General features: G+C 44.4%; 23 non-coding genes across 23 annotated transcripts; all 23 read right to left on the bottom strand.

Moving 5' to 3' along the window:
• Positions 1 to 346: 346 nt before the first annotated feature.
• Positions 347 to 465, bottom strand: LOC147936552 (5S ribosomal RNA). The gene has a single exon (XR_015569383.1). It is a non-coding gene; the product is annotated as a 5S ribosomal RNA (ribosomal RNA).
• Positions 466 to 859: 394 nt separating this feature from the next.
• Positions 860 to 978, bottom strand: LOC147936551 (5S ribosomal RNA). Its single transcript, XR_015570244.1, has one exon. It is a non-coding gene; the product is annotated as a 5S ribosomal RNA (ribosomal RNA).
• A 394-nt stretch (positions 979 to 1,372) lies between these two features.
• Positions 1,373 to 1,491, bottom strand: LOC147936550 (5S ribosomal RNA). The gene has a single exon (XR_015569382.1). It is a non-coding gene; the product is annotated as a 5S ribosomal RNA (ribosomal RNA).
• A 394-nt stretch (positions 1,492 to 1,885) lies between these two features.
• Positions 1,886 to 2,004, bottom strand: LOC147936549 (5S ribosomal RNA). Its single transcript, XR_015570233.1, has one exon. It is a non-coding gene; the product is annotated as a 5S ribosomal RNA (ribosomal RNA).
• Positions 2,005 to 2,398: 394 nt separating this feature from the next.
• Positions 2,399 to 2,517, bottom strand: LOC147936548 (5S ribosomal RNA). Its single transcript, XR_015569380.1, has one exon. It is a non-coding gene; the product is annotated as a 5S ribosomal RNA (ribosomal RNA).
• A 394-nt stretch (positions 2,518 to 2,911) lies between these two features.
• On the bottom strand, positions 2,912 to 3,030 carry LOC147936547 (5S ribosomal RNA). Its single transcript, XR_015570221.1, has one exon. It is a non-coding gene; the product is annotated as a 5S ribosomal RNA (ribosomal RNA).
• Positions 3,031 to 3,424: 394 nt separating this feature from the next.
• On the bottom strand, positions 3,425 to 3,543 carry LOC147936546 (5S ribosomal RNA). Its single transcript, XR_015569379.1, has one exon. It is a non-coding gene; the product is annotated as a 5S ribosomal RNA (ribosomal RNA).
• A 394-nt stretch (positions 3,544 to 3,937) lies between these two features.
• On the bottom strand, positions 3,938 to 4,056 carry LOC147936545 (5S ribosomal RNA). Its single transcript, XR_015570210.1, has one exon. It is a non-coding gene; the product is annotated as a 5S ribosomal RNA (ribosomal RNA).
• A 394-nt stretch (positions 4,057 to 4,450) lies between these two features.
• LOC147936544 (5S ribosomal RNA) lies at positions 4,451 to 4,569 on the bottom strand. The gene has a single exon (XR_015569378.1). It is a non-coding gene; the product is annotated as a 5S ribosomal RNA (ribosomal RNA).
• A 393-nt stretch (positions 4,570 to 4,962) lies between these two features.
• Positions 4,963 to 5,081, bottom strand: LOC147936543 (5S ribosomal RNA). The gene has a single exon (XR_015569377.1). It is a non-coding gene; the product is annotated as a 5S ribosomal RNA (ribosomal RNA).
• A 394-nt stretch (positions 5,082 to 5,475) lies between these two features.
• LOC147936542 (5S ribosomal RNA) lies at positions 5,476 to 5,594 on the bottom strand. Its single transcript, XR_015570199.1, has one exon. It is a non-coding gene; the product is annotated as a 5S ribosomal RNA (ribosomal RNA).
• Positions 5,595 to 5,988: 394 nt separating this feature from the next.
• Positions 5,989 to 6,107, bottom strand: LOC147936541 (5S ribosomal RNA). Its single transcript, XR_015570188.1, has one exon. It is a non-coding gene; the product is annotated as a 5S ribosomal RNA (ribosomal RNA).
• A 394-nt stretch (positions 6,108 to 6,501) lies between these two features.
• LOC147936540 (5S ribosomal RNA) lies at positions 6,502 to 6,620 on the bottom strand. Its single transcript, XR_015569376.1, has one exon. It is a non-coding gene; the product is annotated as a 5S ribosomal RNA (ribosomal RNA).
• A 393-nt stretch (positions 6,621 to 7,013) lies between these two features.
• On the bottom strand, positions 7,014 to 7,132 carry LOC147936539 (5S ribosomal RNA). Its single transcript, XR_015569375.1, has one exon. It is a non-coding gene; the product is annotated as a 5S ribosomal RNA (ribosomal RNA).
• A 394-nt stretch (positions 7,133 to 7,526) lies between these two features.
• On the bottom strand, positions 7,527 to 7,645 carry LOC147936538 (5S ribosomal RNA). The gene has a single exon (XR_015570177.1). It is a non-coding gene; the product is annotated as a 5S ribosomal RNA (ribosomal RNA).
• Positions 7,646 to 8,039: 394 nt separating this feature from the next.
• Positions 8,040 to 8,158, bottom strand: LOC147936537 (5S ribosomal RNA). The gene has a single exon (XR_015570165.1). It is a non-coding gene; the product is annotated as a 5S ribosomal RNA (ribosomal RNA).
• Positions 8,159 to 8,552: 394 nt separating this feature from the next.
• Positions 8,553 to 8,671, bottom strand: LOC147936536 (5S ribosomal RNA). Its single transcript, XR_015569374.1, has one exon. It is a non-coding gene; the product is annotated as a 5S ribosomal RNA (ribosomal RNA).
• A 394-nt stretch (positions 8,672 to 9,065) lies between these two features.
• LOC147936535 (5S ribosomal RNA) lies at positions 9,066 to 9,184 on the bottom strand. Its single transcript, XR_015570154.1, has one exon. It is a non-coding gene; the product is annotated as a 5S ribosomal RNA (ribosomal RNA).
• Positions 9,185 to 9,578: 394 nt separating this feature from the next.
• Positions 9,579 to 9,697, bottom strand: LOC147936534 (5S ribosomal RNA). The gene has a single exon (XR_015569373.1). It is a non-coding gene; the product is annotated as a 5S ribosomal RNA (ribosomal RNA).
• A 393-nt stretch (positions 9,698 to 10,090) lies between these two features.
• LOC147936533 (5S ribosomal RNA) lies at positions 10,091 to 10,209 on the bottom strand. Its single transcript, XR_015569372.1, has one exon. It is a non-coding gene; the product is annotated as a 5S ribosomal RNA (ribosomal RNA).
• A 394-nt stretch (positions 10,210 to 10,603) lies between these two features.
• LOC147936532 (5S ribosomal RNA) lies at positions 10,604 to 10,722 on the bottom strand. Its single transcript, XR_015570143.1, has one exon. It is a non-coding gene; the product is annotated as a 5S ribosomal RNA (ribosomal RNA).
• Positions 10,723 to 11,116: 394 nt separating this feature from the next.
• Positions 11,117 to 11,235, bottom strand: LOC147936531 (5S ribosomal RNA). The gene has a single exon (XR_015570132.1). It is a non-coding gene; the product is annotated as a 5S ribosomal RNA (ribosomal RNA).
• A 394-nt stretch (positions 11,236 to 11,629) lies between these two features.
• Positions 11,630 to 11,748, bottom strand: LOC147936530 (5S ribosomal RNA). Its single transcript, XR_015569371.1, has one exon. It is a non-coding gene; the product is annotated as a 5S ribosomal RNA (ribosomal RNA).
• Between the last annotated feature and the right edge of the window lie 314 nt (positions 11,749 to 12,062).

Here is a 12,062-nt window from a genome sequence, read left to right as displayed (position 1 = left end):
GGATCATTCAATGTGGGTCCCACTTGATATCTGGACCAGTTTATTCACCTTGGACGTGCTTCCAACCGCGAAAAACAAGAGATTACCATATCCAAACATAATTTGGTATTCGTAGCTAATTGTGTCGCGATCACCGGAAAACATCCGAAACACCTTCAAACGTCAAAATTCGGCCTCCGGAATGGTCCAATGGTACGAAGACCCATTGCCTTGCCAGAAACACTCTTGGGGCTTTCCGAAAAGGTATTATGGGTCGCGTGGTTCCTCACGATGTAAAAGTTACGGCGTTATGTTTGTACTATATAGTCTTACGCAACAACCAAAAAAAAAAAAAAAAAAAGAAGGAGGGATGCAACACGAGGACTTCCCGGGAGGTCACCCATCCTAGTACTACTCTCGCCCAAGCACGCTTGACTGCGGAGTTCTGATGGGATCCGGTGCATTAGTGCTGGTATGATCACATCCGTTAGTATATATCATGCAATCGCATATATCGTGTTTTAAAAACTCTAGGGATCATTCAATGTGGGTCCCACTTGATATGTGGACCGTTTATTCACCTTGGACGTGCTTCCAACCGCGAAAAACAAGAGATAACCATATCCAAACATAATTTTGTACTCGTAGCTAATTGTGTCGCGATCACCAAAAAACATCCGAAACACCTTCAAACGTCAAAATTCGGCCTCCGGAATGGTCCAATGGTACGAAGACCCATTGCCTTGCCAGAAACACTCTTGGGGCTTTCCGAAATGGTATTATGGGTCGCGTGGTTCCTCACGATGTAAAAGTTACGGCGTTATGTTTGTACTATATAGTCTTACGCAACAACCAAAAAAAAAAAAAAAAAAAAGAGGGAGGGATGCAACACGAGGACTTCCCGGGAGGTCACCCATCCTAGTACTACTCTCGCCCAAGCACGCTTAACTGCGGAGTTCTGATGGGATCCGGTGCATTAGTGCTGGTATGATCGCATCCGTTAGTATATATCATGCAATCGCATATATCGTTTTTTGAAAACTCAAGGGATCATTCAATGTGGGTCCCACTTGATATCTGGACCAGTTTATTCACCTTGGACGTGCTTCCAACCGCGAAAAACAAGAGATTACCATATCCAAACATAATTTGGTATTCGTAGCTAATTGTGTCGCGATCACCGGAAAACATCCGAAACACCTTCAAACGTCAAAATTCGGCCTCCGGAATGGTCCAATGGTACGAAGACCCATTGCCTTGCCAGAAACACTCTTGGGGCTTTCCGAAAAGGTATTATGGGTCGCGTGGTTCCTCACGATGTAAAAGTTACGGCGTTATGTTTGTACTATATAGTCTTACGCAACAACCAAAAAAAAAAAAAAAAAAAGAAGGAGGGATGCAACACGAGGACTTCCCGGGAGGTCACCCATCCTAGTACTACTCTCGCCCAAGCACGCTTGACTGCGGAGTTCTGATGGGATCCGGTGCATTAGTGCTGGTATGATCACATCCGTTAGTATATATCATGCAATCGCATATATCGTGTTTTAAAAACTCTAGGGATCATTCAATGTGGGTCCCACTTGATATGTGGACCGTTTATTCACCTTGGACGTGCTTCCAACCGCGAAAAACAAGAGATAACCATATCCAAACATAATTTTGTACTCGTAGCTAATTGTGTCGCGATCACCAAAAAACATCCGAAACACCTTCAAACGTCAAAATTCGGCCTCCGGAATGGTCCAATGGTACGAAGACCCATTGCCTTGCCAGAAACACTCTTGGGGCTTTCCGAAATTGTATTATGGGTCGCGTGGTTCCTCACGATGTAAAAGTTACGGCGTTATGTTTGTACTATATAGTCTTACGCAACAACCAAAAAAAAAAAAAAAAAAAAGAGGGAGGGATGCAACACGAGGACTTCCCGGGAGGTCACCCATCCTAGTACTACTCTCGCCCAAGCACGCTTAACTGCGGAGTTCTGATGGGATCCGGTGCATTAGTGCTGGTATGATCGCATCCGTTAGTATATATCATGCAATCGCATATATCGTTTTTTGAAAACTCAAGGGATCATTCAATGTGGGTCCCACTTGATATCTGGACCAGTTTATTCACCTTGGACGTGCTTCCAACCGCGAAAAACAAGAGATTACCATATCCAAACATAATTTGGTATTCGTAGCTAATTGTGTCGCGATCACCGGAAAACATCCGAAACACCTTCAAACGTCAAAATTCGGCCTCCGGAATGGTCCAATGGTACGAAGACCCATTGCCTTGCCAGAAACACTCTTGGGGCTTTCCGAAAAGGTATTATGGGTCGCGTGGTTCCTCACGATGTAAAAGTTACGGCGTTATGTTTGTACTATATAGTCTTACGCAACAACCAAAAAAAAAAAAAAAAAAAGAAGGAGGGATGCAACACGAGGACTTCCCGGGAGGTCACCCATCCTAGTACTACTCTCGCCCAAGCACGCTTGACTGCGGAGTTCTGATGGGATCCGGTGCATTAGTGCTGGTATGATCACATCCGTTAGTATATATCATGCAATCGCATATATCGTGTTTTAAAAACTCTAGGGATCATTCAATGTGGGTCCCACTTGATATGTGGACCGTTTATTCACCTTGGACGTGCTTCCAACCGCGAAAAACAAGAGATAACCATATCCAAACATAATTTTGTACTCGTAGCTAATTGTGTCGCGATCACCAAAAAACATCCGAAACACCTTCAAACGTCAAAATTCGGCCTCCGGAATGGTCCAATGGTACGAAGACCCATTGCCTTGCCAGAAACACTCTTGGGGCTTTCCGAAATGGTATTATGGGTCGCGTGGTTCCTCACGATGTAAAAGTTACGGCGTTATGTTTGTACTATATAGTCTTACGCAACAACCAAAAAAAAAAAAAAAAAAAAGAGGGAGGGATGCAACACGAGGACTTCCCGGGAGGTCACCCATCCTAGTACTACTCTCGCCCAAGCACGCTTAACTGCGGAGTTCTGATGGGATCCGGTGCATTAGTGCTGGTATGATCGCATCCGTTAGTATATATCATGCAATCGCATATATCGTTTTTTGAAAACTCAAGGGATCATTCAATGTGGGTCCCACTTGATATCTGGACCAGTTTATTCACCTTGGACGTGCTTCCAACCGCGAAAAACAAGAGATTACCATATCCAAACATAATTTGGTATTCGTAGCTAATTGTGTCGCGATCACCGGAAAACATCCGAAACACCTTCAAACGTCAAAATTCGGCCTCCGGAATGGTCCAATGGTACGAAGACCCATTGCCTTGCCAGAAACACTCTTGGGGCTTTCCGAAAAGGTATTATGGGTCGCGTGGTTCCTCACGATGTAAAAGTTACGGCGTTATGTTTGTACTATATAGTCTTACGCAACAACCAAAAAAAAAAAAAAAAAAAGAAGGAGGGATGCAACACGAGGACTTCCCGGGAGGTCACCCATCCTAGTACTACTCTCGCCCAAGCACGCTTGACTGCGGAGTTCTGATGGGATCCGGTGCATTAGTGCTGGTATGATCACATCCGTTAGTATATATCATGCAATCGCATATATCGTGTTTTAAAAACTCTAGGGATCATTCAATGTGGGTCCCACTTGATATGTGGACCGTTTATTCACCTTGGACGTGCTTCCAACCGCGAAAAACAAGAGATAACCATATCCAAACATAATTTTGTACTCGTAGCTAATTGTGTCGCGATCACCAAAAAACATCCGAAACACCTTCAAACGTCAAAATTCGGCCTCCGGAATGGTCCAATGGTACGAAGACCCATTGCCTTGCCAGAAACACTCTTGGGGCTTTCCGAAATTGTATTATGGGTCGCGTGGTTCCTCACGATGTAAAAGTTACGGCGTTATGTTTGTACTATATAGTCTTACGCAACAACCAAAAAAAAAAAAAAAAAAAAGAGGGAGGGATGCAACACGAGGACTTCCCGGGAGGTCACCCATCCTAGTACTACTCTCGCCCAAGCACGCTTAACTGCGGAGTTCTGATGGGATCCGGTGCATTAGTGCTGGTATGATCGCATCCGTTAGTATATATCATGCAATCGCATATATCGTTTTTTGAAAACTCAAGGGATCATTCAATGTGGGTCCCACTTGATATCTGGACCAGTTTATTCACCTTGGACGTGCTTCCAACCGCGAAAAACAAGAGATTACCATATCCAAACATAATTTGGTATTCGTAGCTAATTGTGTCGCGATCACCGGAAAACATCCGAAACACCTTCAAACGTCAAAATTCGGCCTCCGGAATGGTCCAATGGTACGAAGACCCATTGCCTTGCCAGAAACACTCTTGGGGCTTTCCGAAAAGGTATTATGGGTCGCGTGGTTCCTCACGATGTAAAAGTTACGGCGTTATGTTTGTACTATATAGTCTTACGCAACAACCAAAAAAAAAAAAAAAAAAAGAAGGAGGGATGCAACACGAGGACTTCCCGGGAGGTCACCCATCCTAGTACTACTCTCGCCCAAGCACGCTTGACTGCGGAGTTCTGATGGGATCCGGTGCATTAGTGCTGGTATGATCACATCCGTTAGTATATATCATGCAATCGCATATATCGTGTTTTAAAAACTCTAGGGATCATTCAATGTGGGTCCCACTTGATATGTGGACCGTTTATTCACCTTGGACGTGCTTCCAACCGCGAAAAACAAGAGATAACCATATCCAAACATAATTTTGTACTCGTAGCTAATTGTGTCGCGATCACCAAAAAACATCCGAAACACCTTCAAACGTCAAAATTCGGCCTCCGGAATGGTCCAATGGTACGAAGACCCATTGCCTTGCCAGAAACACTCTTGGGGCTTTCCGAAAAGGTATTATGGGTCGCGTGGTTCCTCACGATGTAAAAGTTACGGCGTTATGTTTGTACTATATAGTCTTACGCAACAACCAAAAAAAAAAAAAAAAAAAGAAGGAGGGATGCAACACGAGGACTTCCCGGGAGGTCACCCATCCTAGTACTACTCTCGCCCAAGCACGCTTGACTGCGGAGTTCTGATGGGATCCGGTGCATTAGTGCTGGTATGATCACATCCGTTAGTATATATCATGCAATCGCATATATCGTGTTTTAAAAACTCTAGGGATCATTCAATGTGGGTCCCACTTGATATGTGGACCGTTTATTCACCTTGGACGTGCTTCCAACCGCGAAAAACAAGAGATAACCATATCCAAACATAATTTTGTACTCGTAGCTAATTGTGTCGCGATCACCAAAAAACATCCGAAACACCTTCAAACGTCAAAATTCGGCCTCCGGAATGGTCCAATGGTACGAAGACCCATTGCCTTGCCAGAAACACTCTTGGGGCTTTCCGAAATGGTATTATGGGTCGCGTGGTTCCTCACGATGTAAAAGTTACGGCGTTATGTTTGTACTATATAGTCTTACGCAACAACCAAAAAAAAAAAAAAAAAAAAGAGGGAGGGATGCAACACGAGGACTTCCCGGGAGGTCACCCATCCTAGTACTACTCTCGCCCAAGCACGCTTAACTGCGGAGTTCTGATGGGATCCGGTGCATTAGTGCTGGTATGATCGCATCCGTTAGTATATATCATGCAATCGCATATATCGTTTTTTGAAAACTCAAGGGATCATTCAATGTGGGTCCCACTTGATATCTGGACCAGTTTATTCACCTTGGACGTGCTTCCAACCGCGAAAAACAAGAGATTACCATATCCAAACATAATTTGGTATTCGTAGCTAATTGTGTCGCGATCACCGGAAAACATCCGAAACACCTTCAAACGTCAAAATTCGGCCTCCGGAATGGTCCAATGGTACGAAGACCCATTGCCTTGCCAGAAACACTCTTGGGGCTTTCCGAAAAGGTATTATGGGTCGCGTGGTTCCTCACGATGTAAAAGTTACGGCGTTATGTTTGTACTATATAGTCTTACGCAACAACCAAAAAAAAAAAAAAAAAAAGAAGGAGGGATGCAACACGAGGACTTCCCGGGAGGTCACCCATCCTAGTACTACTCTCGCCCAAGCACGCTTAACTGCGGAGTTCTGATGGGATCCGGTGCATTAGTGCTGGTATGATCGCATCCGTTAGTATATATCATGCAATCGCATATATCGTTTTTTGAAAACTCAAGGGATCATTCAATGTGGGTCCCACTTGATATCTGGACCAGTTTATTCACCTTGGACGTGCTTCCAACCGCGAAAAACAAGAGATTACCATATCCAAACATAATTTGGTATTCGTAGCTAATTGTGTCGCGATCACCGGAAAACATCCGAAACACCTTCAAACGTCAAAATTCGGCCTCCGGAATGGTCCAATGGTACGAAGACCCATTGCCTTGCCAGAAACACTCTTGGGGCTTTCCGAAAAGGTATTATGGGTCGCGTGGTTCCTCACGATGTAAAAGTTACGGCGTTATGTTTGTACTATATAGTCTTACGCAACAACCAAAAAAAAAAAAAAAAAAAGAAGGAGGGATGCAACACGAGGACTTCCCGGGAGGTCACCCATCCTAGTACTACTCTCGCCCAAGCACGCTTGACTGCGGAGTTCTGATGGGATCCGGTGCATTAGTGCTGGTATGATCACATCCGTTAGTATATATCATGCAATCGCATATATCGTGTTTTAAAAACTCTAGGGATCATTCAATGTGGGTCCCACTTGATATGTGGACCGTTTATTCACCTTGGACGTGCTTCCAACCGCGAAAAACAAGAGATAACCATATCCAAACATAATTTTGTACTCGTAGCTAATTGTGTCGCGATCACCAAAAAACATCCGAAACACCTTCAAACGTCAAAATTCGGCCTCCGGAATGGTCCAATGGTACGAAGACCCATTGCCTTGCCAGAAACACTCTTGGGGCTTTCCGAAAAGGTATTATGGGTCGCGTGGTTCCTCACGATGTAAAAGTTACGGCGTTATGTTTGTACTATATAGTCTTACGCAACAACCAAAAAAAAAAAAAAAAAAAGAAGGAGGGATGCAACACGAGGACTTCCCGGGAGGTCACCCATCCTAGTACTACTCTCGCCCAAGCACGCTTGACTGCGGAGTTCTGATGGGATCCGGTGCATTAGTGCTGGTATGATCACATCCGTTAGTATATATCATGCAATCGCATATATCGTGTTTTAAAAACTCTAGGGATCATTCAATGTGGGTCCCACTTGATATGTGGACCGTTTATTCACCTTGGACGTGCTTCCAACCGCGAAAAACAAGAGATAACCATATCCAAACATAATTTTGTACTCGTAGCTAATTGTGTCGCGATCACCAAAAAACATCCGAAACACCTTCAAACGTCAAAATTCGGCCTCCGGAATGGTCCAATGGTACGAAGACCCATTGCCTTGCCAGAAACACTCTTGGGGCTTTCCGAAATGGTATTATGGGTCGCGTGGTTCCTCACGATGTAAAAGTTACGGCGTTATGTTTGTACTATATAGTCTTACGCAACAACCAAAAAAAAAAAAAAAAAAAAGAGGGAGGGATGCAACACGAGGACTTCCCGGGAGGTCACCCATCCTAGTACTACTCTCGCCCAAGCACGCTTAACTGCGGAGTTCTGATGGGATCCGGTGCATTAGTGCTGGTATGATCGCATCCGTTAGTATATATCATGCAATCGCATATATCGTTTTTTGAAAACTCAAGGGATCATTCAATGTGGGTCCCACTTGATATCTGGACCAGTTTATTCACCTTGGACGTGCTTCCAACCGCGAAAAACAAGAGATTACCATATCCAAACATAATTTGGTATTCGTAGCTAATTGTGTCGCGATCACCGGAAAACATCCGAAACACCTTCAAACGTCAAAATTCGGCCTCCGGAATGGTCCAATGGTACGAAGACCCATTGCCTTGCCAGAAACACTCTTGGGGCTTTCCGAAAAGGTATTATGGGTCGCGTGGTTCCTCACGATGTAAAAGTTACGGCGTTATGTTTGTACTATATAGTCTTACGCAACAACCAAAAAAAAAAAAAAAAAAAGAAGGAGGGATGCAACACGAGGACTTCCCGGGAGGTCACCCATCCTAGTACTACTCTCGCCCAAGCACGCTTAACTGCGGAGTTCTGATGGGATCCGGTGCATTAGTGCTGGTATGATCGCATCCGTTAGTATATATCATGCAATCGCATATATCGTTTTTTGAAAACTCAAGGGATCATTCAATGTGGGTCCCACTTGATATCTGGACCAGTTTATTCACCTTGGACGTGCTTCCAACCGCGAAAAACAAGAGATTACCATATCCAAACATAATTTGGTATTCGTAGCTAATTGTGTCGCGATCACCGGAAAACATCCGAAACACCTTCAAACGTCAAAATTCGGCCTCCGGAATGGTCCAATGGTACGAAGACCCATTGCCTTGCCAGAAACACTCTTGGGGCTTTCCGAAAAGGTATTATGGGTCGCGTGGTTCCTCACGATGTAAAAGTTACGGCGTTATGTTTGTACTATATAGTCTTACGCAACAACCAAAAAAAAAAAAAAAAAAAGAAGGAGGGATGCAACACGAGGACTTCCCGGGAGGTCACCCATCCTAGTACTACTCTCGCCCAAGCACGCTTGACTGCGGAGTTCTGATGGGATCCGGTGCATTAGTGCTGGTATGATCACATCCGTTAGTATATATCATGCAATCGCATATATCGTGTTTTAAAAACTCTAGGGATCATTCAATGTGGGTCCCACTTGATATGTGGACCGTTTATTCACCTTGGACGTGCTTCCAACCGCGAAAAACAAGAGATAACCATATCCAAACATAATTTTGTACTCGTAGCTAATTGTGTCGCGATCACCAAAAAACATCCGAAACACCTTCAAACGTCAAAATTCGGCCTCCGGAATGGTCCAATGGTACGAAGACCCATTGCCTTGCCAGAAACACTCTTGGGGCTTTCCGAAATGGTATTATGGGTCGCGTGGTTCCTCACGATGTAAAAGTTACGGCGTTATGTTTGTACTATATAGTCTTACGCAACAACCAAAAAAAAAAAAAAAAAAAAGAGGGAGGGATGCAACACGAGGACTTCCCGGGAGGTCACCCATCCTAGTACTACTCTCGCCCAAGCACGCTTAACTGCGGAGTTCTGATGGGATCCGGTGCATTAGTGCTGGTATGATCGCATCCGTTAGTATATATCATGCAATCGCATATATCGTTTTTTGAAAACTCAAGGGATCATTCAATGTGGGTCCCACTTGATATCTGGACCAGTTTATTCACCTTGGACGTGCTTCCAACCGCGAAAAACAAGAGATTACCATATCCAAACATAATTTGGTATTCGTAGCTAATTGTGTCGCGATCACCGGAAAACATCCGAAACACCTTCAAACGTCAAAATTCGGCCTCCGGAATGGTCCAATGGTACGAAGACCCATTGCCTTGCCAGAAACACTCTTGGGGCTTTCCGAAATGGTATTATGGGTCGCGTGGTTCCTCACGATGTAAAAGTTACGGCGTTATGTTTGTACTATATAGTCTTACGCAACAACCAAAAAAAAAAAAAAAAAAAGAAGGAGGGATGCAACACGAGGACTTCCCGGGAGGTCACCCATCCTAGTACTACTCTCGCCCAAGCACGCTTGACTGCGGAGTTCTGATGGGATCCGGTGCATTAGTGCTGGTATGATCACATCCGTTAGTATATATCATGCAATCGCATATATCGTGTTTTAAAAACTCTAGGGATCATTCAATGTGGGTCCCACTTGATATGTGGACCGTTTATTCACCTTGGACGTGCTTCCAACCGCGAAAAACAAGAGATAACCATATCCAAACATAATTTTGTACTCGTAGCTAATTGTGTCGCGATCACCAAAAAACATCCGAAACACCTTCAAACGTCAAAATTCGGCCTCCGGAATGGTCCAATGGTACGAAGACCCATTGCCTTGCCAGAAACACTCTTGGGGCTTTCCGAAAAGGTATTATGGGTCGCGTGGTTCCTCACGATGTAAAAGTTACGGCGTTATGTTTGTACTATATAGTCTTACGCAACAACCAAAAAAAAAAAAAAAAAAAGAAGGAGGGATGCAACACGAGGACTTCCCGGGAGGTCACCCATCCTAGTACTACTCTCGCCCAAGCACGCTTGACTGCGGAGTTCTGATGGGATCCGGTGCATTAGTGCTGGTATGATCACATCCGTTAGTATATATCATGCAATCGCATATATCGTGTTTTAAAAACTCTAGGGATCATTCAATGTGGGTCCCACTTGATATGTGGACCGTTTATTCACCTTGGACGTGCTTCCAACCGCGAAAAACAAGAGATAACCATATCCAAACATAATTTTGTACTCGTAGCTAATTGTGTCGCGATCACCAAAAAACATCCGAAACACCTTCAAACGTCAAAATTCGGCCTCCGGAATGGTCCAATGGTACGAAGACCCATTGCCTTGCCAGAAACACTCTTGGGGCTTTCCGAAATGGTATTATGGGTCGCGTGGTTCCTCACGATGTAAAAGTTACGGCGTTATGTTTGTACTATATAGTCTTACGCAACAACCAAAAAAAAAAAAAAAAAAAAGAGGGAGGGATGCAACACGAGGACTTCCCGGGAGGTCACCCATCCTAGTACTACTCTCGCCCAAGCACGCTTAACTGCGGAGTTCTGATGGGATCCGGTGCATTAGTGCTGGTATGATCGCATCCGTTAGTATATATCATGCAATCGCATATATCGTTTTTTGAAAACTCAAGGGATCATTCAATGTGGGTCCCACTTGATATCTGGACCAGTTTATTCACCTTGGACGTGCTTCCAACCGCGAAAAACAAGAGATTACCATATCCAAACATAATTTGGTATTCGTAGCTAATTGTGTCGCGATCACCGGAAAACATCCGAAACACCTTCAAACGTCAAAATTCGGCCTCCGGAATGGTCCAATGGTACGAAGACCCATTGCCTTGCCAGAAACACTCTTGGGGCTTTCCGAAAAGGTATTATGGGTCGCGTGGTTCCTCACGATGTAAAAGTTACGGCGTTATGTTTGTACTATATAGTCTTACGCAACAACCAAAAAAAAAAAAAAAAAAAGAAGGAGGGATGCAACACGAGGACTTCCCGGGAGGTCACCCATCCTAGTACTACTCTCGCCCAAGCACGCTTAACTGCGGAGTTCTGATGGGATCCGGTGCATTAGTGCTGGTATGATCGCATCCGTTAGTATATATCATGCAATCGCATATATCGTTTTTTGAAAACTCAAGGGATCATTCAATGTGGGTCCCACTTGATATCTGGACCAGTTTATTCACCTTGGACGTGCTTCCAACCGCGAAAAACAAGAGATTACCATATCCAAACATAATTTGGTATTCGTAGCTAATTGTGTCGCGATCACCGGAAAACATCCGAAACACCTTCAAACGTCAAAATTCGGCCTCCGGAATGGTCCAATGGTACGAAGACCCATTGCCTTGCCAGAAACACTCTTGGGGCTTTCCGAAAAGGTATTATGGGTCGCGTGGTTCCTCACGATGTAAAAGTTACGGCGTTATGTTTGTACTATATAGTCTTACGCAACAACCAAAAAAAAAAAAAAAAAAAGAAGGAGGGATGCAACACGAGGACTTCCCGGGAGGTCACCCATCCTAGTACTACTCTCGCCCAAGCACGCTTGACTGCGGAGTTCTGATGGGATCCGGTGCATTAGTGCTGGTATGATCACATCCGTTAGTATATATCATGCAATCGCATATATCGTGTTTTAAAAACTCTAGGGATCATTCAATGTGGGTCCCACTTGATATGTGGACCGTTTATTCACCTTGGACGTGCTTCCAACCGCGAAAAACAAGAGATAACCATATCCAAACATAATTTTGTACTCGTAGCTAATTGTGTCGCGATCACCAAAAAACATCCGAAACACCTTCAAACGTCAAAATTCGGCCTCCGGAATGGTCCAATGGTACGAAGACCCATTGCCTTGCCAGAAACACTCTTGGGGCTTTCCGAAATGGTATTATGGGTCGCGTGGTTCCTC

Source organism: Camelina sativa, chromosome 10, assembly GCF_030686135.1.
Source record: "Camelina sativa cultivar CO46 ecotype springtype chromosome 10, ASM3068613v1".
Taxonomy (NCBI): Eukaryota; Viridiplantae; Streptophyta; class Magnoliopsida; order Brassicales; family Brassicaceae; genus Camelina; species Camelina sativa.
This window is presented reverse-complemented; position numbering and strand designations above follow the sequence as displayed.